General features: G+C 44.0%; 1 non-coding gene across 1 annotated transcript; it reads left to right on the forward strand.

The window, feature by feature from the left end:
- The first annotated feature begins 11,870 nt into the window (after window positions 1-11,870).
- LOC123743270 (U7 small nuclear RNA) lies at window positions 11,871-11,924 on the forward strand. Its single transcript, XR_006770078.1, has one exon. It is a non-coding gene; the product is annotated as a U7 small nuclear RNA (small nuclear RNA).
- Window positions 11,925-23,430: the final 11,506 nt, after the last annotated feature.

Raw genomic sequence — 23,430 nt, forward strand, 5'->3', positions numbered from 1 at the left:
GGTCTTGGGATGTTTTTCACGGTTCTAGCCAGGCCCCTTAGATCCAGTGCAGGGAAATCTTAACACTACAGCATACAATGACATTTTAGACGATTCTGCGCTTCCAACTTAGTGGCAACAGTTTGGGGAAGGCTCTTTGGCATTCAGGCCAAAGAGTTAAATCTTGGTTTCATCTGCCATAAAGACCAGACTCTACCAAAAGAGCCTGATTGGTGGAGTGCTGCAGAGATGGTTGACCTTCTGGAAGGTTCTCCCATTTTGACAGAGGAGAACTCTAAAGCTCTGTCAGAGTGACAATCAGGTTCTTGGTCACCTCACTGACCAAGGCCCTTCTCCCCCAATTGCTCTACAAAGAGTCTTGGTGGTTTCAAACTTCTTCATTTTACAATCTATTTTTTTACCTTTATTTAACTAGGCAAGTCAGTTAAGAACAAACTCTTATTTTCAGTGACAGCCTAGGAACAGTGGGTTAACTGCCTTGTTCAGGGGCAGAACAACAGATTTTTACCTTGTCAGCTCAGGGATTTGATCTCGCAACCTTTCATTTACAAGTCTAATGCTCTTACCACTAGGCTTCCTGCCGCCCCGTGATGGAGGCCACATTGAAGGTCTTGGGGACCTTCAATGCTGCAGACATTTTTTGGTACCCTTCCCAAGATCTGTGCCTCGACACAATCCTGTCTCGGCGCTCTACGGACAATTCCTTCGACCTCATTGATGAGGAAATTTTTTTGTTTAATACATTTTAGAATAAGGCTGTAACATAACAAAATGCTGAAAAAGTCAAGGGGTCTGAATACTTTACAAATGCACTGTACATAGTCATTGATCACATTATATTTACATACTGTCTATTGTTCTGAAATCGCTTCTTTAGTTAGTAACAGATAAGATTAGCATTGCTGTAACATTACTCTGTTGAAGTGTAATTTATTCTCGACATACTGTAGCTCATCCTATCTAACAACTGCTGTAAACACGGTACCTTTTCCTACTTCTATTCTGTCTGTAACACCATGTTTACAGTATATATATTTCTTAATCTCTTGTTTCTTTTTTTTTTGTTTCTTTTTTGTCTTGGTATTATTTGTGTAATAGTATTATACTATTAAACATGTACTGTACTGCTGGAGCTAGGAACATAGGCATGTAGCTGCACCTGCTTTAACATCTGCTAATCTGTGTACGCGACAAATAAACTTTGATTTGATTTATATCATAGAGAAAGCATTTGACAGAACTGAAAGGAGGGGAAGTAGATTGTTTGCTCAGTATTTGTGTCTACTGTTACTGGGCTGACCCTGATAAGGACTAGGGTCTCCACCCTAGCTAGTGTTATCTTACTGGACAGAGGGCTTATGTCATTGGACACTCCCAAAGCTTCGTCATCTGGTATAATAGGCGGGGCTATGGAAACATCAACATTATACATTCTCATTGCAATTTCAAACCTCCCTTTTACAGATGGTCAGAGTCTACCTCTTTTACGACCATGGATTGTAGGCTATTCTGTTTGCTGTCTCTGTTTGATGTTAAACATCTAATCAGCACTGTGGAAATATGAGGGGTGAGCGTTCCACGAAAAGAGTTCCTTTTGCATCCCTTTGATATTTTAAGGAGGAATTGTGCACCAATATTGAATTTTTAAAGGGAATAGGGTGTATTTAATTAAGTGCCATTTAATATAGACTACGTGGAAAATTCAATAAATCCGATTTTGTTTTTAATGCATAAAGACTTGTTAAAGTGCCAAAATTCAACAGGATTGTTTATTTTGTTGCTTTGACAAAGTCTTACCTTCATACCTGATATGTGTTTTTATGAAGATTAACATTTGCTCTTTATGACAGAATGTTAAAATTATGTGAAATCAAAAGTTGTTTTTGACTAAGATACACTGAATTGGTGGAACAACCCATGAGTATTCTCATAATTTTTCACTTTTATTTGACACCTACCTACTGCACACAAGAAGAGATTTTTTTAAATTTGCAGATCAAAATATTTCACTGAATTCATTACTTAAACAGAATTTACTTATTGAATTGTACACACAATATTAATTTCCTACCATCATATACATGATTCACTGACAGTATGTGAATCCAAGTCCAACTTTTTACTTTCTTACTTCCAGTTTGTAAATTGCTCTTTCTCTCACAGTTCTAGAGTATAAAGAGACTATTTTACATATTACCTTGGCAACTGAGTCTTTTATCATTAGTGTAATGAACAGAATTTCCTTAATAATAGTGTCACTCTATCCTCAACGTTTCGTATGTAAATGTAGCTCCTCCCTGCATTGACAAAGTTAGGGTCTCAGAAAGAGGGAGTTTGTTTGCAACTCACACACATACCCTCATATTAACAAAACAGACCCAGATATTAATATATTAACATATTAACTCAAACATACCAACATATTAACAAAACATACCCAATATTCATATATTAACATATTAACTCAAACATACCCCATATTAATATATTAACATATTAAATCAGACACCCCCATTTTAACTCCCAAAACATACCCACATATTAACATATTAACTCAAACATACCCACATATTAACATATTAACTCAAACATACCCCCATATTAACTCACAAACATACCCACATATTACAATTTTAACTCAAACATACCCCCATATTAACTCACAAACATACCCACATATTAACATACTTAGCTGCAAGGAAGAAGTACCATACAATACCTTCTGAAAGTATTCATACCCCTTGACTTTCTTGTGTTACAGCCTGAATTCAAAATGAATTAAATATATTTGTTACTCACTTATCTACACACAATACCTCATAATGACAAAGTGAAAACATGTTTTTAGAAATATTTGCAAATGTATTGAAAATGAAATACAGAAATATCTTATTTACGTAAGTATTCACACCCCTGAGTCAATACTTTGTAGAAGCACCTTTGTTAGCTATTACAGTCTTTCTGGGTAAGTCTCTAAGAGCTTTCCACATCTGGATTGTGGAACATTTCAGTTGAATCCATTTTAAATTCAGGCTGTAACACAACGAAATGCGGAAAAAATCAAGAGGTGTGAATACTTTCTGAAGGCATTCTTAACGTCTTCACTGTCTACATTTTATCAAAAGTTGCCTTTTACTTTTATTGCAGTGTTATTTCAGTATAGCTTATTGTATAATACCAATACCTTTAATTGTATTGAATTAGAATTAGATTTACAGTATACAGTTGTAATACGTTAAAGATGTTTTTTTACAACCCACCACCACTCCTCTACAATGGAAGTTGGCTAGGGTCAACAGCAGCACTCTGGTTGAGAACTACCACTGTGTTAGTGTGTTAGCGGGAGTCTATAAACGTCACTTTTAGAAGTTGGAAATTCAGTTCATCTTGCTCAACTGTAACTCTCTGCTGTCATATTGATTTATTTGTTTTGCACCTCTAAAATAAACTTCGAGAAGAACACCTGGTTACAGTATGTCTGCAATCAATCTGATGTGAGTGAAACAGTTTGTTGGAAAATAGTATATTGTTTAATCTTACCATTTCTTGGCAGTGAAATGCTTCATCCATAACCTCATTGCCCTTTTATTACCCATACATCTCTTAATTCATCAATAACCTTCCCTTACCCCTGCAATTATTGTTTAGATTGCACAGTTACGTCAATTGTTTATATGGAAGAGCATAGTATAATTAAGCAATTAGGCCCGAGAGGGTGTCTTATATTAGCCATTATAAACTGGATGGTTTGAGCCCAGAATGCTGATTGGTTAACAGCCGTGGTACATCAGACCATATAGCACAGGTATGACAAAACATTTATTTTAACTGCTGTAATTACATTGCTAACCAGTTTATAATAGCAATAAGGCACCTCGGGGGCTTGTGATATATTTGCCATATACCACACCCCCTTTGGCCTTATTGCATAAAAATATACCACGGCTAAGGGCTGTTCTTAGGCACGACATAAGGCGGATTGCCTGGATACAGCCCTTAGCCGTGGTATATTGCCCAAACTACCTGGTACATAATTTGCAACATAACAATACCGACACTGAAATTACATCATTGGCATAATGTTGCTATATATATTGTAAATTGTGACCAATGTTTTGAATAGTTAAATGAAGGTCAAATTAAAAATGTACATGATCTTGCAAGGGTCAAGAACTTCAGTAAACTCTCACCAGTCTCCAGTGTCTCATTGTAGAAGTGCTGAGAAAGGAGCTCGCTCTACATGGGTCTCCATGTCTTCTGGTGTCTATTGTATAGCTTCACTAAATGACAAGAAGTGGAACTCCAGCCCTGTTGTTGTGTGATAGCAGTCCCTGGGCTCCGGGGCAGCATTAGCTGCTGTCTGGTCTGTGAGAACTGGGTGAGGGGGAGTCACAGAGTGACTTAATGTCTGTCCACTTCTATTCCCCTCTTAATTTCACACACTGTTGAGTCGGCCCAGTGACTGACTGCTTATGAAGGGCTTGGTTTTTCACCAACACTGCAGGCACTGGTGCTAGGATGTTATAAGTCCTCCTAGCTGCTTCATTTCACTGTGTATGATCTCTACCCTGCCACTTAATTAATAATCTGATGTGTGACCCGTTCTCAGTCATCCATGTATGATCTCTACCCAGCCACTTAATTAATAATCTGATGTGTGACCCGTTCTCAGTCATCCATGTATGATCTCTACCCAGCCACTTAATTAATAATCTGATGTGTGACCCGTTCTCAGTCATCCATGTATGATCTCTACCCAGCCACTTAATTAATAATCTGATGTGTGACCCGTTCTCAGTCATCCATGTATGATCTCTACCCAGCCACTTAATTAATAATCTGATGTGTGACCCGTTCTCAGTCATCCATGTATGATCTCTACCCAGCCACTTATTGAATAATGTGATGTGTGACCGATTCTCAGTCATCCTTATTTAATAATTGGATGTGTGGCCCGTTGTCAGTCATCCTTATTTAATAATCTGATGTATGACCCATTCTCAGTCATTCTTATTTAATCATCTGATGTGTGACCCATTCTCAGTCATTCTTATTTAATCATCTGATGTGTGACCCATTCTCAGTCATTCTTATTTAATAATCTGATGTGTGACCCATTCTCAGTCATTCTTATTTAATAATCTGATGTGTGACCCATTCTCAGTCATTCTTATTTAATAATCTGATGTGTGACCCATTCTCAGTCATTCTTATTTAATCATCTGATGTGTGACCCATTCTCAGTCATTCTTATTTAATCATCTGATGTGTGACCCATTCTCAGTCATTCTTATTTAATAATCTGATGTGTGACCCATTCTCAGTCATTCTTATTTAATCATCTGATGTGTGACCCATTCTCAGTCATTCTTATTTAATCATCTGATGTGTGACCCATTCTCAGTCATTCTTATTTAATAATCTGATGTGTGACCCATTCTCAGTCATTCTTATTTAATAATCTGATGTGTGACCCATTCTCAGTCATTCTTATTTAATAATCTGATGTGTGACCCATTCTCAGTCATTCTTATTTAATAATCTGATGTGTGACCCATTCTCAGTCATTCTTATTTAATCATCTGATGTGTGACCCATTCTCAGTCATTCTTTTTAATAATCTGATGTGTCAGCTGTTCTCAGTCATTCTTATTTAATAATCTGATGTGTGACCCATTCTCAGTCATTCTTATTTAATAATCTGATGTGTCAGCCGTTCTCAGTCATCCATTTATCTTTCCTTATTCATGTGACCGTGTGTGTGTGTCCGCCTGCCGCTGTGTGTGTGCCACTGCGATGTCTGCGAAAGAGCATATTTCCCGATTTCCCTGGAAGTGTGTGTGTGTTCATGTGAGAGAGAAAGAAAGATACAGAGAGTATCCAACAACTCTCTAAAAGGCTCTTAGCACCTCATCGTCCCATGTGTGCCCAGCCTTCCAATCAATAGTCCACCATTCCATTACGTATTTAGTCTCACACACTTTTCAGGTTTCAGACAAAAAACATGGTCACCTCGCTCTAAAAAAATCACAGATTTTTGCCTTGATTTCCCACCAAAGTGGGAGATTTGATAACCCTATGAGAATGTTACTAACAGACTCCGTGATTATCCTGAGTGCATGACGGCTCCAGCAGTCGACCACCATACATTGCTGCTTTGCCAAAGTCAAAATTGTTTGGCTCGACAACATCAACAAAGGACTTTGCCAACGCAGAGAGAGAATGGCACTCGAGCTACTTTACATTATTATGCGATGATTGGCATTTCCTTCTCAGATCCGGCAGGGTGTTGTTTGTTTGTATTACCTGTTGGGAAAATCCACCCAGAACCATACAGGGAAGAAAACCATACGGTAAAGCATTAGGAACATTCACTTCATTGCAGGTAGCATAGTAAATCAAATTGTCTGTGCATGGAACAGCACAGTGGATTGAAACACCACTTTTTCTAGGTCACAGAAATAAATAAGGTAAATCACAGTGTTGTAATAAGGTTTCTGTCACTATTTCCTTGGAAGAGAGGCCCTTATCAGGATCGAAAGCACCGTAGCCATTTTGTTTGCAGGGTATAAATAACATTACACTGGTCATGTAACCAGATAAGCTGTTTTATAAAAATATGAACTGCCTTCACAGGTTCTGACAAGTGGCTGGTATTCCATCAAAATAATTTGGTTTAGATAGAGACAGAAGGAAATGTATATTTTTTGCACTCTGAGATATGAGGAGGAAGTAGTGTTGGGAGTTTTCCCTGATGATACTGAGAAAATGTCAAGGTCATGATGATGTTGAATGGTGAATGGTGAAATGAACATGTTCTCCCATCAGAAGGATCTCCAGGTTATTCAGTTGAAGATTGTTGGTGTAAATGTGACTTCACGGTGTGAAAATACCCATATATTTAACCAAAGCGTAAGTGGGAGCATATTGGAATGTAAAGGTGTGTGTGCACGTGTGTATGCATGTGTGTGCGCGTGTGCATGTTTCTTTTTGTCCCCTCAGGCAGCCTGACCCCTGTGTTTGTGTTCTCCTTCTCCCAGTGATAAACCACAGTGTTACAGGCCCAGCCTCCTGTGAGGGGAGAAGCTCCTTGCAATCGGCTTCTTTAACAGGAGGGAAAGCAGTGTCTGCCCCCGTGATTTGTTATTCAGTGAACCGCGTCGCCAGAGAAATGGATTTACTTCGTGTGCCCTTCACAGAGGAATTAAGGTCCGCCCCAACCTCGGAGATGCCATTTGCGACACGGGGCGCAATTGTTAATACTCCACTGAGAGAAAAGCGGGCGGATAAAAATTCATACCTATTTGGAATTCCAGTGGTACTGTGATGGGGAGTGGAGATGAAAGGCAGGGGTCTCTGGATTAAGAAAGCAGAGGGAGTTAGGGAGAGCTCTGTTTAAGTCTTCGCTTTTCTCCTTTCAAAGATTCACATTTTTACCGTTCCGTAGTTTAGCAGTGCTTCTACTTCTGCTGTGTGGTAGAACTGAATGTAACCAGACCAGAGTCAGACTGTAAAGCAGGGGTCTCCCCCAACTTGAGCAGGTATCTCCAACTCTGGTCTTGGACAGCTACTGGAGACCATCAATAGTTGATGATTTGAAACAGGTGTGTTATTTCTGGCATAGCCTCTTGTGACATATGAATTGAATAGCTGCCGTGTGTGCACACAAGATTTGATTGTTGAGGCTAAGATTAGTGCCGGGATGGAATAAAAAGCTTGCCCAGTAACTCTCCAGGAGAAGAGTCGGAGATCCATGCTGTAGAGTGTCTATATGAGCTGTGACTCAATGTAAATATTGAACCGTTATAAAAGGGGAGGTGTTGTTGCAGTAACCATAGAAACAGAATTACTAGACTGGACATTCCCATTCAAGTCAATGTTCTGTGATTGGTGGGAGGCGTATTTAGAGAAGACAAGCAGGATGTTTGACATTCCAATAATTATATTTTTGTGGTGGTAACCTTTGACCTTTTGAATGAGTGAGGCCTCAAGAATATGATCATAGATACCACCAATAATCATTGAAGCACGGGATGAGGCAATATGTGTTATGACATGTACTGGAACGAAATGGCATTATCATTTAATGGTTCCCTCAACATAAGCGTGTTCACTGTATGTTTTTCAAATGCATTACATTTGATGTAATAATTTCACAGTTCTGCTCCGAGAGGATTCAAATTGAAAGGATAATGTTATGCTTGGAAACCCTCACTATCTGTATAGCCTCAAAACCCATCCTTCTCTCACATACCATGTTGTACATCTCAGTAAAATGACATGGTGTTTTCAGACATGCAACAACAAGCAAGAGAAATGAAGAGCGTTTAATTTGTCCATTGTAGGTCTATGAAACCAGGTACATTTTCAGGATCATGGAAGTTGGAAAAAGGTGTAGCTTTGTGTATCAAATGTAGTGTACCATTTATAGCTTTTGTGATGCCGCCATGTTGTATCTATAAGTCTCAAACTTTAACAGTTGACTTTCAAGTATAAAAGGTGGCTACATTTGGAATATTGAGTGGGATAGTAGTTATTTGGGTAAGAGTTGAAGTTTGTAATGATCCGTGTTAAAAACAGGGCAGGATTATGAAGGATTAGACTTCCGCGCAGGGCGGCAAATTGATAAAGGCGGCATTTTCTGAGCTAAACTGACCAAGATGCACCTCCAACAGCACATAACACCTCACATTATTCTGCCTAAAAACAATGATAACTTCTCTCACCCATTGGCATATGAGCTACTTAGGTGAGCGCTGACGCCTCCCCATTTTAAGCAGTTCTGCAGGGGCGCTAAATATTTAGCTTATCCATGTCCAGTTGCCACGCGTCTCCACCAATGATCCGCCAAAGTCATCTAACATAAATAATGAATCCTATAGGCCTACAATAGAAAGAGTAGTAGCCTACAGTATGTGTTTTTTCTGTAGCCATTCAGACTGGAGACAGTTTTTACATCATGCACTTGTCTCTGATCAAATTGCCTAAATCAGGTTCCCCAACTGGCAGCGCGCCAAATTATTTGCAATTGTTTCGGCTCCCATACCATCCGTTTAATTGATGATCTCTGGCCTAAATGGTGTCCTATCAAATAAAAATGCACTTTGATGGAAATATGACTTAGCATGTTAACAAACACCATATCATCAAAACAGGACAGGTCAAAATGACATGGACAATATGGAATGAAATTAGGTTACCCACGACTGGTTTCCGGGAGTTTCACTGTGCTAAATTGTCATGATAATCAGTGATCTCAAGTTTGTATTTGTACATTTTGGACGAGCAGATCATAACGAAGACGATAATACTTCTGCATTTCCCGCTGTATAAACACATTGATTGTCATTGAAAATAGGGTCAAGATAACTCCTGATAAACATGGATAGCTGATATTCAGGTCTTAAATAGCCAAATTGATTAGTCTTAAGCCTTTGTCAGGAATCACGACTAATAAAGCCAATGCAAATGCATGTTTTACAAACGGTACCACATTGATGGGCATTCATAAAATTGCTTTGTTTGCCGACATTATACACTATACCAGTTTTGCAGTGATTTTTTGTCTTGCCTAGGGTGGCAGAGCATCCAAGACTGGGCTTAGTTGAAAGTATTTATATTCTTTGGTTTTAGACATATCCATCTGAACTTTGTGGTTGAGTTGTGCCACAGGAGACTACAGAGAAAAGGGAAAATACAACAAAACATTTCCATTGTGAAATCACGATAGGGCTCCAAATACATCACCTTGTTCAAAGTTGACAAAACTGTCGGTAAGGGCGCGCGCGTGTGTGTGTGTGTGTGTGTGTGTGTGTGTGTGTGTGTGTGTGTGTGTGTGCGTGCGTGCGTGCGTGCGTGCGTGCGTGCGTGCGTGCGTGCGTGCGTGCGTATGTATATTTGCCCCATCTAATGGTGCTCACCACAAGCCATTCTTCTTCTTCCAGGGGAAGAGTCTCTTCATCGCAGTTTACTCTGAACACCACAATTCAAATAAGGCCTCATCCTGGCTTACAAAACCTCACAACAGCCTGGTTCAAATAGGACATTAACGTTTGTCTATATGACTTTGGAGGCTTACAGTCAGGGTTCTATGTAATTCAACTGTAATAGGGTGAACTGGGGGAGTTGAATTGTTTTCTCATCATGTTGAGACAGAAAAAGTCTGGGGAGGAAGACGCATATGTGCCTGTAGCTTCCTAAAATCCATAAGCCCTAAATTGACCCACTATGGCATTTTTTTTCTACAAGAGCTTAATGTCATTATCACCCTGTGTTGTCCACCTTTATAATGTTCGATTTTAGCTTTGTACCAAACTTTTTCAGATTTCTTTTTGTATGGTAGCTCAAGGCTTCAGCCTCAGAATTCTGATGGAATGCTTTGGAATGTTTGGAACAGACATATCAGTAGGATAAGTATGTCTACTACGACCACATCTAAATATTTATGTCTGTCAAAATGTTGCCAAAATAAGACTTTCCCCTTTTATGACAAGGAAAACTGGAGGAATAGTGACTTGTAAATTAACACCACCCAGTGGTAGTAGGGAGTAGTGAACAAATGCAAGATCAAACAATGCCACTGTCCAAGCTTCTTTCAAGATACCGCAGTTCATTACAGTGATGAAGTTGAGTGAGTCTGCTCAGCCTAACCCCTCTCTCTCACTATTCAGCCTACAATCATGGAGAAGGACTTCAGATATGATCACAGCTTACAGTACATTTTTGTGATAGGTGGACTGGCAGCATAATTTAGTGTGCCCATAGGAGTAAAGCAGGAAATAAAAGCAGGAAGTTTAGCGTTCAGATTGCCGTGGTTGAGGGGCTTTGGCGCTTCTAGTTATTCTATTTCTATGGTGTTACATGATTTAACAGGATCCTGAAATATGACCTGTCTGGCCAGATCTGATAGAATACATCTTAAGAGGCACTTCCAGCCCAGGTGTCTGTGCCCTACAAACGTTCCAAGGCATACTGCCAACCGTGACTTTCTTTGACACTTCATTTATCACTGTTAAGTCAATATGTAATTTCACAAATTATTATTGTAATACACTGTACATCCTACAAATGGCTACCCTCCATCTTATGCCTGTTGAATTAAAAGCACATTCCTAACCATTCATTTATATTCTCTAATACCCTCTCCTTCTTAGAGGTGTACATACTACAGTACACTAAACAGGCCCACCCATAGTGAAACCATTGATTATGTGGATTGAATGGTTGTCCTGCTCTCCGACACTGAGTGGTGATGAAAGAAGTTCTCCCTGCTGAAGATAATGTGGATGGATTGGGACCAGAGTGATGCAGTGGTACTTATACTGGAAGCTACAGCAGAGTCTGAGAGCTGGAACACAACACCGTCGGGAGACAGATAACTAACTCCCCACAGTCAATTTAACATGTGACCAGAGTGGAGGTGGTCAGGCTGGTAAAGACCAGAGTGGAGGTGGTCAGGCTGGTAAAGACCAGAGTGGAGGTGGTCAGGCTGGTAAAGACCAGAGTAGAGGTGGTCAGGCTGGTAAAGACCAGAGTGGAACGGTCCAGGTACTATAGAGTTTATCTCAAATGGCACCCTATATTCCCTTAGCAGTGCACTATTTTTGACCAGGACCCATAGAGACCTGTGCACTACAAAAGGAATAGGGTGCCATTTGGGACATCCTAAGTAATTAACCTGGACCTCAGACTCCCCATCAATTACAGCTGATATCTGTTCATTGGGAGCCACTGAAGCGGAGCACTCTCTACCTGACTATTATTTTAGCAGGTGACTCACCACACATGAAAAAATATTTGAATTTACTATAGTATAGTACATTACTGTAGTATACTGTAAGTGATGAGATATCCATTCCAACAGGTCATGGAAAAATTGCTCTTTTAGTATTTCTCCAGTAGGTTTCCTGAAGGAGAAAGCCTCCACTTCTATGTCAAAGATAATAAAATAAAAACACTATAGTAAATTCTACAGTTCTCTCTGCAAATACACTACAGTAAATGCTACAGTATACTACCATCCCCCCCCAAAAAAAATACATTAATTATTATAGTATATACTACAGTTTTATTTTACTACAGTATTTATACTATAGTTAACTGTAAATACTACAGTATTCACTGTAGTGTTTTTGCTGACTTAAGTCTGCAAAAACATTACAGTGTATATGCTACAGTAAAGTCTGCAAAAACCCTACAGTGAATACTGTAGTATTTATACCATAGTATACTATAGTATTTTTTCATGTGGGACAAGTGGATAGTGATGGCTGGATGGGGAAGTGCGTGGGTACATGCGGTGTTTATGGTTGAATAATGTACAAGAGCTTTGTTTGTTTGAGTATTCACAATGCTCTCATTTAGTTTGTATCTCTCTCTCTCTCTCTGTGCAAATCTGTTCACTGTTTTCCCCTATATAGAGCTATTGCTGAATGGCGATGCCTGAGTATGCATGTGTTGTGGAATGGATGTTGAATAGAATGCTAGTTTCCATGTGTTAAGGTTAAGGTCTGCTAGGTTTTCTCACTGTTTAACACAGTGTAACAAGTGGAGGAAGATCAGTTTGATACACATTGGCTGGATCTCACTAATCTACATTAATGTCCTCTCACCTTTTCCTTCCCTTCATCTGCAATGATCTGGACACAAAGGATAGATGAAAGCAACAGTTTTGCCATTCCTGTTCATTACAGATCAGGGTAGATGAAGGGAAGTAGACAATGAGAGGAGGCCACATCAGAGTGTTGAGATGCAGCTATTGTTTTTTTTATGTGGAGCAGGTGCAGGTGGAGTGTTTTTTTATTGTCCATGGCTAGAGGTCAAGTGTGTTGTCCATGGCTAGAGGTCAAGTCTGTTGTACATGGGTAGAGGTCAAGTCTGTTGTCCATGGGTAGAGGTCAAGTCTGTTGTCCATGGCTAGAGGTCAAGTCTGTTGTCCATGGCAAGAGGTCAAGTCTGTTGTCCATGTCTAAATCAAATAAAATGTTATTGGTCACATGCACATAATTAGCAGATGTTATTGTGGGTGTAGCAAAATGCTTGTGCTTCTAGCTCCAACAGTGCAGTAAAATCTAACAAGTAATATCGAACAAATTACACAACATATACCCAATACACACACATCTAAGTAGGAATGAATTAAAACGATATACTGTACATCTGGATGAGCGATGTCAGAGCGGAACGGACTAAGATACAGCAGAATAATATAGAAAACAGTATATATGTAACGCGTGGGTGCAGGAATCAGGCGCAAAGAGCAGAGGGTAGGACGAATGCAGTTTAATGTAGGACTGAAAATAAGGTCACGCCAAAACACTAGGCGCAAAACCAGACCGGGCCAAAACAGGACCCACTACAGTGCTGCGTAAAAGCAAAATAACACATCCACCAACACTGCACAGGAAAAACAAGCCCGCACAACAGCAAGCGGGCATTACCAGCTTAAATAGCTCCTCATCAAACCTCAACAAGGAACAGGTGAAAACAATCAGACCCAACCAATCAAAAAGGGAAAAAGGGATCGGTGGCCGCTAGTAGACCGGTGACAACGACCGCCGAGCACTGCCCGAACAGGAAGGGGAACCGCCTACGGTGGGGTTCGTGACAGTACCCCCCCCTCCCAATGCGTGGCTCCCGCAGCGCGTCGACACCGGCCTCGAGGGTGACCCGGAGGGCGAGGCGCAGGGCGATCCAGATGGAGGCGATGGAAATCCCTCAATAGTGATGGATCCAAAATATCCTTCACCGGGACCTAGCACCTCTCCTCCGGACCGTACCCCTCCCAGTCCACGAGGTACTGCAGGCCACTCACCTGGCGTCTGGAGTCCAGAACAGCACGTACTGTGTACGCCAGGGACCCCTCGATGTCCAGAGGGGGCTGAGGGACCTCCGGCACCTCACCTTCCTGCAGGGGACCATCGACCACCGGCCTGAGGAGAGACACATGAAACGAGGGGTTAATGCGATAAGAAGATGGGAGTTGTAATCTATAACACACCTCATTTATCCTTCTCAGGACTTTAAAGGGCCCCACACACTGCGGACCCAGCTTCCGGCAGGGCAGGCGGAGGGGCAGGTTTCGGGCCGAGAGCCAGACCCTGTCCCCCGGTGCGAAGACGGGGGCCTCACTGCGGTGATGGTCAGCGCTCTTCTTCTGCCGTCCAACCACTTGCTTAAGTGATTCCTGGACAGCCCTCCAGGTCTCCTTAGAGCGCTGCACCCACTCCTCCACCACAGGAGCCTCGGTCTGACTCTGATGCCACGGTGCCAGGACCGGCTGGTAGCCCAACACACATTGAAATGGAGACATGTTCGTAGACGAGTGACGGAGTGAGTTCTGGGCCACCTCTGCCCATGGGACGTACCTTGCCCACTCTCCTGGCCGGTCCTGGCAATACGACCGCAGAAACCTGCCTACCTCCTGGTTCAATCTCTCGACCTGCCCATTACTCTCGGGGTTATAACCCAAGGTCAGGCTGACCGAGACCCCCAGACGCTCCATAAACGCCCTCCAAACTCGGGACGTGAACTGGGGACCCCGATCAGAAACGATGTCCTCAGGCACCCCGTAGTGCCGGAAGACATGAGTGAATAAGGCCTCCGCAGTCTGTAGGGCCGTAGGGAGACCGGGCAACTGGAGAAGACGGCAGGACTTAGAGAACCGATCCACAACGACCAGGATCGTGGTGTTCCCCTGAGACGGAGGAAGATCGGTCAGAAAGTCCACCGGCAGATGAGACCAAGGCCGTTGTGGAACGGGGAGGGGTTGTAACTTCCCTCTAGGCAAGTGCCTAGGAGCCTTACTCTGAGCGCATACCGAACAGGAGGAGACATAGAGCCTCACGTCCTTAGCTAAGATGGGCCACCAGTACCTCCCCCTAAGATCCCGCACTGTCCTCGCAACACCCGGATGACCCGAAGAGGGTAGAGTATGAGCCCACCGAATCAACTGATCACGAACACCAAGCGGCACGTACTTCAGACCCCTAGGACACTGAGGAGGTGTAGGTTCCAAACGCAACGCCCGCTCAATGTCCGCGTCCACCTCCCATACCACCGGTGCCACCAGCCTAGAAGCCGGAAGGATGGGAGTAGGATTGATGGACCTATCCTCACTGTCATAGAGACAGGACAGCGCGTCGGCCTTCGTGTTGAGGGAACCTGGTCTATACGAGATAGTAAATCTGAATCTCGTGAAAAACATGGCCCACCTTGCCTGACGAGGATTCAGTCTCCTTGCTGCCCGGATATACTCCAGATTGCGGTGGTCAGTCCAGATGTGGAAAGGGTGCTTAGCCCCCTCAAGCCAGTGTCTCCACACCTTCAGGGCCTTGACCACAGCTAACAACTCCCGGTCCCCCACATCATAGTTCTGCTCCGCCGGACCGAGCTTCTTTGAAAAGAAAGCGCAGGGGCGGAGTTTTGGTGGCGTACCCGAGCGCTGTGATAGCACGGCTCCAACCCCAGCCTCGGATGCGTCCACCTCCACTATGAACGCTAAAGCGGGGTCCGGATGCGCCAACATGGGAGTGTCAACAAACAGCGCCTTCAACCGATTGAAAGCTCCGTCTGCCTCCGCCGACCACCATAAGCGCGCCGGCCCCCCCTTCAGCAGTGAGGTAATAGGAGCCGCCACTTGGCCAAAACCCCGGATAAACCTCCGGTAGTAATTGGCAAACGCTAAAAACCGCTGCACCTCCTTTACCGTGGTCGGAGTCGGCCAACTACGCACGGCCTTTACGCGGTCACACTCCATCACCACCCCCGAGGTGGAAATGTGATAACCCAGGAAAGAGACGGCTCGTTTGGAGAACACACATTTCTCAGCCTTAACGTGCAGGTCATGCTCCAGCAGTCGCCCAAGTACCTTGCGCACCAGGGACACATGCGCGGCGCGTGTGGTGGAATAGATCAGGATGTCATCAATATACACCACCACACCCTGCCCGTGCAGGTCCCTGAGAATCTCGTCTACAAAGGATTGAAAGACAGCTGAAGCATTCTTTAACCCATACGGCATGACGAGGTACTCATAGTGGCCCGATGTGGTACTAAACGCGGATTTCCACTCGTCTCCTCCCCGAATACGCACCAGATTATACGCACTCCTGTGGTCCAGTTTTGTAAAAAAACGCGCTCCGTGAAATGATTCCACCGCCGTAGCGATGAGAGGTAGTGGGTAACTAAACCCCACTGTGATGGCATTTAGACCTCGATAATCAATGCACGGACGCAGACCTCCCTCCTTTTTCTTCACAAAAAAGAAACTCAAGGAGACGGGTGACATGGAGGGCCGAATGTACCCGTCTCAGAGATTCCGTGACATATGTCTCCATAGGCAACGTCTCCTCCTGTGACAATGGGTACACGTGACTCCTGGGAAGTATAGCGTTCTCCTGGAGGTTTATCACGCAATCCCCTCGTCGATGAGGAGGTAATTTAGTCGCCCTCTTCTTACAGAAAGCGATAGCCAAATCGGCATATTCTGAGGGAATGCACACGTTGGAAACATGGTCTGGACTCTCCACCGACATAGCACCGATGGAAACTCCTACACACCTACCTGAACACTCCTCTAACCACCCCTTGAGAGCCCCCTGTTTCCATGAAATACTGGGATTGTGTTTAGCCAGCCAAGGAACCCCCAGCACCACCGGAAACGCAGGTGAATCAATAAGGAAGAGACTAATCCGCTCCCTATGATCCCCCTGCGTTACCATGTCCAGTGGAACCGTGGCCTCCCTGACCAGCCCTGACCCTAACGGTCGGCTATCTAAGGAGTGCACGAGGAAGGGAGGATCTATCGGCACCAACAAAACCCCCAACCTATGGGCGAGTCTGCGATCCATAAAGTTCCCAGCTGCGCCTGAATCGAATAGCGCCTTATGCTGGAGAGAGGGAGAAAACACAGGAAAATAAATTAATAAAAACATGTGACCAACAGGGAGCTCTGGGTGAGTTTGGTGCTGACTCACCTGGGGTGATCGAGAAGTGGTCTGCCTGCCCTCTCGACTCCCAGACAAGCTCCGTCAGCACCGGTCGGAAGTGTGCCCTCTCCGACCACAGCTGGTACAGGAAGAGCCTCCTCCTCCGGTCCCCCTCGATGCTGCCCCCCCTAACTCCATCGGAACGGGAACAGGAGGTCCAGGAGATGGAGCTGACAACAGGACCCTTTCTGAACGCCCGCGGGCAGCTAGCAGTTTGTCCAATCGAATCGACAAGTTCATCAAGGGAGAGAGTGGTGTCCTGACAAGCTAGCTCCCTGCGGACATCCTCCCGGAGGCTGCACCGGTAGTGGTCCATCAGGGTCCTGTCATTCCACCCCGCGCCAGCAGCCAAGGTCCGGAACTCCAGCACAAAGTCCTGCGCACTCCTCGTCTCCTGCCTAAGGTGAAACAACCGTTCACACGCCGCTCGGCCCTAAGGAGGGTGGTCGAACATGGCCCGGAAACGGCGGGTGAACTCTGGGTAGTGGTCCCAAGCGGAGTCTGGGCCATTCCAAACTGCATTGGCCCACTCCAGGGCCCTACCCGTCAGGCAGGAGACGAGGACGCTCACACTCTCTTCACCCGAGGGAGCCAGACGAATGATAGCCAGGTATAGCTCGAGCTGGAGCAAAAAACCCTGGCACCCAGCAGCCGCTCCATCGTACACCCTCGGGGGTGAGAGACGAATTGTGCTGGAGCCGGACGCCACCGGTGGAATAGGTGGTGTCGCTGAAGGCAGAGCTGACGAGGAGGTAGGGAGACCACTCCTCTCCCATCGCTCCATGCGGGCTTCTGTAACGCGTGGGTGCAGGAATCAGGCGCAAAGAGCAGAGGGTAGGACGAATGCAGTTTAATGTAGGACTGAAAATAAGGTCACGCCAAAACACTAGGCACAAAACCAGACCGGGCCAAAACAGGACCCACTACAGTGCTGTGTAAAAGCAGAATAACACATCCACCAACACTACACTAGGAGAAACAAGCCCACACAACAGCAAGTGGGCATTACCAGCTTAAATAGCTCCTCATCAAACCTCAACAAGGAACAGGTGAAAACAATCAGACTCAACCAACCAAAAAGGGATCGGTGGCCGCTAGTAGACCGGTGACAACGACCGCCAAGCACCGCCCGAACAGGAAGGGGAACCGCCTTCGGTGGGATTCGTGACAATATAAATTTGAGGTGAGTAATGCAAGATATGTAAACATTATTAAAGTGTCTAGTGTTCTATTCCTTAAGGTGGCCAGTGATTTCTAGTCTATGCCTATAGGCAGCAGCCTCTAATGTGCTAGTGATGGCTATTTAACAGTCTGATGGTTTTGAGATAGAAGCTGTTTTTCAGTCTCTCGCTCCCAGCTTTGATGCACCTGTACTGATCTCGCCTTCTGGATAATAGCGTGTTGAACAGGCAGTGGCTCGGGTGGTTGATGTCCTTGATAATCCTTTTGGCCTTCCTGTGACATCGGGTGCTGTAGATGTCCTGGATGGTGGGTAGTTTTCTGTGGCTCAGTGGTAGAGCATGGTGTGTGCAACGCCAGGGTTGTGGGTTCAATTCCCACGGGGGGCCAGTACAACAACAAAAAATATGTATGAAATGTATGCATTCACTACTGTAAGTCGCTCTGGATAAGAGTGTCTGTTAAAATGACTAAAATGTAGTTTTCCCCCAATAATGCGTTGGGCAGACCGCAACACCCTCTGGAGAGCCTTGCGGTTGCGGGCAGTGTATTTGCCGTACCAGGTGGTGATACAGCCCGACAGGATTCTTTCAATTGTGCATCTGTAAAAGTTTGTGAGGGTTTTAGGTGACAAGCCACATTTCTTTAGCCTCCTGAGGTTGAAGAGGCTCTGTTGTGCCTTCTTCACCACACTGTCTGTGTGGGTGGTCCATTTCAGTTTGTCAGTGATGTGTATGCCAAGGAACTTGAAGCTTTCCACCTTCTCCACTGCGGTCCCGTCGATGTAAATAGGGGGTAAGCTAGATAAGTCCACGATCATCTCCTTTGTTTTGTTGATGTTGAGTGAGAGGTTGTTTTCCAGGCATCACACTCCCAGAGCCCTCACCTCCTCCCTATAGGCTGTCTCGTCATCATTGGTAATCAAGGCTACTACTGTTGTGTCGTCTGCAAACTTGATGATTGAGTTCTTGCGTGCTTGGCCACGCAGTCATGGGTGAACAGGGAGTACAAGAGGGGTCTGAGCACGCATCCTTGTGATGTTTCCTACCTTCACTGCAAGGGCCGGCCCGTCAGGAAGTCCAGGACCCAGTTGCACAGGGCGGGGTTCAGACCCAGGGCCTCGAGCTTAATGATGAGCTTGGAGGGTATTGAATGCTGAGCTTAAGTCAATAAACAGCATTTTTACATTGGTATTCCTCTTGTCCAGATGGGATAGGGCTAAAGGTCAAGTCTGTTGTCCATGGGTAGAGATCAAGTTTGTTGTTGTGTAAGATATGATACCTTAGCTACCCTGAAACATTCACCCACAGGTTCACGGTGCTTTCAGACAGCTAAATGAGGTATGCATCTGAACACAGGAGTAACATAGTAGCTTTTACTGCCAGTTTTTACTACCACGTTTTGACGGAAAGGACCACATCATTTCAAACACTGAATCCAGGTACCACTTTACAGTTCAGCAGGATATGGGATATTCCCTCCTGAAGTATGGCTTCCACAACAAGCAACCACGCCCTGGCACAGGGGAAGTGCACTTTTACCTGAAACCTTCGATCCAATTACCTAATACCCTTAATCCTAGAGGGTTTTATTTTTTTCTTTGATGAAAAACCAATCTGAATGCTGAATCCTTTATTGTGTGAAACCATGATTACAATAACAATCTCGGACCTCATAAACATACAAACGATAGCAACAATATCTCTTGCAGATATTCACAAAGTATTTCCTGCTATCTAGCTAAAGGTCAGAGTAATGCTGCTCCAGCCACAACCAACACCCCCTCCCTGTTATCCCTCCAACAGCCTCCTGCCCGCTGTCTACAGATCTCTATCTCCACAGCGTTAATTATTAACGCTGCTGAATCAAATAGTCTTATCAGGGAGATAACCCACTGGCCAGACTGCCTGCCCTCCTGCTCGGTGTATATATATATACACACACACACACACACACACACACACACACACACACACACACACACACACACACACACACACACACAAATTTCTCTCTCAGAGTGCGATGGAGTAGGGAATAGAGGGCTTCTGGACAGCCTGTAAGGTAAAAATGATACCGCTCCCACCTGTGACACGTCACCTCACTAGCAACCCCAAGTTTCCTGTGGGTCTTTACTGTCATTTCCACACTAACCTTTTTACACAAGCCAAGACCCAGCAACTTGAGCCACACGTTTAAGATAAATGTTTACAGTGTAACACTGTTTACAGTGTAACACTTTACTTAAAACATCCAGGCATAATGCATCATGATGCAGTTGTAACTCATTGTTAGTCTTGACCCCTTTATAATGTCTTATAACCATCTCATTATGATTCGACTAAATAACAGCAAGTTTTAGATAGTTGAAAAGGTGCATTAAGAAACACAATCATAAACATATCGTAAGCCTCAATTTAAGACATTATAAAGGCTCCTACATACTGTAATTTGAGCAGTAAGGCCCTAGAAGGTCTGGTGTATGGCTATTGCTATTATAAAGTTCTTACCAAAGTAATTAGAGCAGTAATTAAAAAGCCATTTTCTTCATACCCGTGGTATACGGTCGGATACATTTGAAGTCAGAAGTTTACATACACTTAGGTTGGAGTCATTAAAACTAGTTTTTCAACCACTCCACACATTTCTTGTTAACAAACTATAGTTTTAGCAAGTCGGTTAGGACATCTACTTTGTACATGACACAAGTAATTTTTCCAACAATTGTTTACAGACAGATTATTTCACTTATGATTCACTGTATAACAATTCTAGTGGGTCAGATGTTTACATACACTAAGTTGACTGTGCCTTTAAACAGCTTGGAAAATTCCAGAAAATGATGTCATGGCTTTAGAAGCTTCTGATAGGCTAATTGAAATAATTTGAGTCAATTGGAGGTGTACTTGCGGATGTATTTCAAGGCCTACCTTCAAACGCAGTGCCTCTTTGCTTGACATCATGGGAAAATCAAAAGAAATCAGCCAAGACCTCAGAAAAAGAATTGTAGACCTCCACATGTCTGGTTCATCCTTGGGAGCAATTTCCAAACACCTGAAGGTACCACATTCATCTGTGCAAACAATAGTACGCAAGTATAAACACCATGGGACCGACTCAGCCGTCATACCGCTCAGGAAGGAGACGCGTTCTGTCTCCTAGAGATGAACGTACTTTGGTGCGAGAAGTGCAAATCAATCCCAGAACAACAGCAAAGGACCTTGTGAAGATGCTCGAGGAAACAGGTACAAAAGTATCTAAATCCACAGTAAAACGAGTCCTATATCAACATAACCTGAAAGGCCGCTCAGCAAGGAAGAAGCCACTGCTCCAAAACCGCCATAAAAAAGCCAGACTACAGTTTGCAACTGCACATGGGGACAAAGATCGTACTTTTTGGAGAAATGTCCTCTGGTCTGATGAAACAAAAATAGAACTGTTTGGCCATAATGACCATCGTTATGTTTGGAGGAAAAAGGGGGAGGCTTGCAAGCCAAAGAACACCATCCAACCGTGAAGCACGGGGGTGACAGCATCATGTTGTGGGGGTGCTTTGCTGCAGGAGGGACTTGTGCACTTCACAAAATAGATGGCATCATGAGGTAGGAAAATGATGTGGATATATTGAAGCAACATCTTAAGACATCAGTCAGGAAGTTAAAGCTTGGTCGCAAATGGGTCTTCCAAATGGACAATGACCCCCAAGCATACTTCCAAAGTTGTGGCAAAATGGCTTAAGGACAACAAAGTCAAGGTATTGGAGTGACCATCACAAAGCCCTGACCTCAATCCTGTGGGAAGAACTGAAAAAGTGTGTGCGAGCAAGGAGGCCTACAAACCTGACTCAGTTACACCAGCTCTGTCAGGAGGAATGGGCCAAAATTCACCCAACTTATTGTGGGAAGCTTGTGGAAGGCTACTCGAAATGTTTGACCCAAGTTAAACAATTTATGGCAATGCTACCAAGTCCTAATTGAGTGTATGTAAACTTCTGACCCACTGGGAATGTGATTAAATTAATAAAAGCTGAAATAAATTACTCTCTACTATTATTCTGACATTTCACATTCTTAAAATAAAGTGGTGATCCTAACTGACCTAAGACATTGAATTTTTACTAGGATTAAATGTCAGGAATTGTGAAAAACTGAGTTTAAATGTATTTGGCTAAGGTGCATGTAAACTTCCGACTTCAACTGTATATCACGGCTTTCAGCCAATCAACATTCAGGGCTCAAACCACCCGGTTTATAACAAGTTATATAGCACTATTCCTGGATTCTTTAATAAATCTCTAATATAATAATATATGCCATTTAGCAGACGCTTTTATCCAAAGCGACCAAAGCATGTGTCACGTTCTGACCAGCAGAGGGAGTAATTGTATTAGTATTTGGTCAGGAGGTGGCAGAAGGGTTTGTGTTTTGTATGGTTTTCTAGTTTGTCTATTTCTGTGTGGTCTGTGTGGCTCCCGATCAGGAACAGCTGTACGTCGTTGTTCCTGATTGGGAGTCATATATTAGTTGCTTGTTTTCACCTGGGGATTTGTGGGTAGTTGTCTTTTGCACTGCTAGTAGTTTAGCCTGCGAAACTGTCTCCTGTCGTGTTGTCTGCATTTCTTGTTTTTCCGTGGTCAACGTATTTAATAAATATGATGTTGAGCACGCAACCCTCTGCGTATTGGTACACTTTCTCCGACAGTGATTTCTCTTTATCAGATGATGAAGAACGTGACAGCATGCATACATTGTAAATGTTATTGAAATGTCTTTGCTCAATTACACATCCTCCTTGCATCAATTTAATTGACAACCAGCCCTTAACTCACTTGTTGTGAGTCCACAGAGTTGAGCTGGTACTCTTAAGAAGTCTCTGCATATCTGTACGTTCACTTCAATTGGTGCATGTATTTTATCACCTTCATCAAACACATCCAGTGTATCCTATTGAGTTGTAACAGCCTGATAGAGTGGTATCATGCATAAGCTCTCCACCACCTCACCCCCCCTCCACCACCTCACCCCCCCTTCACCACCTCACCCCCCCTCCACCACCTCACCCCCATCCACCACCTCACACCCCTTCACCACCTCACCCCCACTCCCCTCCACCATCTTACCCCTCTCCATCACCTAATCCCCCAACACCTCACCCCTCCTCCACCTCACCCCCACCCCCCTCCACCACCTCACCCCATCCCCCTCCATCACCTCACCCCCCTCCATCACCTCACCCCCACCCCCCTCCAGCACCTCAGCCCCCC

Source organism: Salmo salar, chromosome 05, assembly GCF_965601325.2.
Source record: "Salmo salar chromosome 05, fSalSal1, whole genome shotgun sequence".
NCBI classification, from domain to species: Eukaryota; Metazoa; Chordata; class Actinopteri; order Salmoniformes; family Salmonidae; genus Salmo; species Salmo salar.